Raw genomic sequence first — 2,147 nt, 5'->3', positions numbered from 1 at the left:
CATTCACACTCCGATGGAAGCATCGGAGAGCAACATGGGGTTAGTATCTTGCCCAAGAATATTTGGCATGCAGACTGGAGCAGACTGGGATCAAACCACCACCCTTCTGGTTAGTAGCTGACCTGCTCTAACACCTGAGCTACAGACACCAAACTGAAAATCATTTATGTTTCAAAAACAGACATGTTACCACACCTATATATTTCTGTTTTGACCTAAACTGTTTCTGCCAGAGGGGTATGTGTTGACGTTTTATTCCAAGAAACCTTTTCTGTTTGCTGCTGCTCATAAAAGTTTAGCTGATAGCATCCTATCACAGTACATGACATCATTACTGTCTAAGGCGCAGCTTCAAATGCATCCTGAACAGTGCGGACAAAAATTAGAAAGAAGAAAAAGTACTAATAATTTTTTTTTTTGCCACTGTAAATAAATGCTTTAAATAAAGGATCCAGATACTTTCTTCATTTTAAGAAGAAACCACTTTAGAGCCTGTGTCATTTTGTTATAACTGCACATATTGAAGTGTTCACTGAAAAAAGATAATGTTGGATTTATTTAATTTAATAGTGGACATTGGATAAACACAGATGCTTTGCTTTGGCAGCAACTTAAACAATCAACTTAAAATGAGGTGTTAAATATGACAAAGATGCTTACATAAATCCAACAGATGGCCAGTCTCCTTTTTTCATTGTTGGTTATAATAGTAAGAACACTAAAACTACTAGAAACAAAAATGTTTTTAGTCAGTTTTCAGTCACATTAACCAATGTGACTGAAAACAGGACATTAAAGGCAGTGGTTAAGTATTGTTTAGCCTGATTCACTAAAAGCTGTATGAAGAAAAACTGCTGCTAATCTGAATTTTGAACTGTAGTGAACATTTATTCAGTCTTAGCAATTTAGCAAACTCCAGAAAAATTATGAGGACCTAAAGATGCTTCTTATAGACTACTGGGTGTGTTAACCATTTGTGTTTCTGACTTTTATGTGGTTATCATGAGAGGCTCAAACCTCCAGAGCTCTGCTGCTGTTGTACTCACATTCTCACCAAAACACTTCCCCCTTCACTTCTCAGAAAAAGATAAAATTAAACTTCAGAAGTGCGATGAGGAAGCATCAGCCCACAGATCACTAACACATCTTTTTTTGTGCTCTCATCTAGCTGCTAGCAGTGGTGACTGCAGCAGTATTGCAGTGTTTGATAGTGAGTAAGATAAATTCTTGAGGGTAATGAGACTGACTTTTGCTCTGTTTCCATGTGTGCTCACAAAAGCTTTCTACAAAAGAGCTGCAATAATGAAAGCATTTAACTAAATTTCTTAAATTTTAATTTAAGACAGTTAAGTGTTTTAGCCCTGCAACAGACTGGTGACCTGACCAGGGTGTACCTTGTTTCTCACCTGATGACAGCTGGGACAGGCTCCATCTCCTCCTTGAGACCTTGATAACGATAAGCAGAAGAGAATAGATAGATGGATGGTTAGGTGCTTTATTTTTAAGATTTTTACAACTTCCTCTTGCACAGTTTTGTGTTGATGTTGTCAAAGAGACAGTTTGATAACGGAAGACTCAAACGTGCTGCTGACATTCTGCTGCTTGTCCCTTGAGAGCCTGCTGAGATGCTATATCACAGTAAGGTACGGCAACTGCAACATGGCAGACAGAGAGGGCTTTAGAGAGTAGTTAAGGCAGCACAGAAGATCATTGGCTGCCCCCTTCCCTCCTTGATGGACCTTTATACCTCACACTGCCTCAGCAGAGCAACAAACATCATCAAGGACAGCTCCCACCCTGGTTTTGACCTGTTCAACCTGCTGCCCTCAGGGAGGCACAATGGGTGCAAAAGTACAAAGACTAACAGACTCAACAATAGTTTCTTTCCAAAAGCCATAACCACCCTGAACTTAAACATGCGCTGACTACTCCCCTCTATACACAGACTATGCAAATTACCATCATTACAGTGCAATATTTAAAATATGCAGTAAAGCCACAGTGTAAATATAAACTCCTTATTTATTTTTGATATATGTATGTAGTGCTGCAGAATTGCCATATAATCTATAAATAGTTTCTCCTTGTCTTTTATGTTTTCTAATGAAAACACATCCAAAAAAGCTCCAGTAAAAAGACAAATGAAA

Source organism: Haplochromis burtoni, unplaced genomic scaffold, assembly GCF_018398535.1.
Source record: "Haplochromis burtoni strain Fernald_Lab_line unplaced genomic scaffold, NCSU_Asbu1 Contig_736, whole genome shotgun sequence".
Lineage (NCBI taxonomy): Eukaryota > Metazoa > Chordata > Actinopteri > Cichliformes > Cichlidae > Haplochromis > Haplochromis burtoni.
This window is presented reverse-complemented; position numbering follows the sequence as displayed.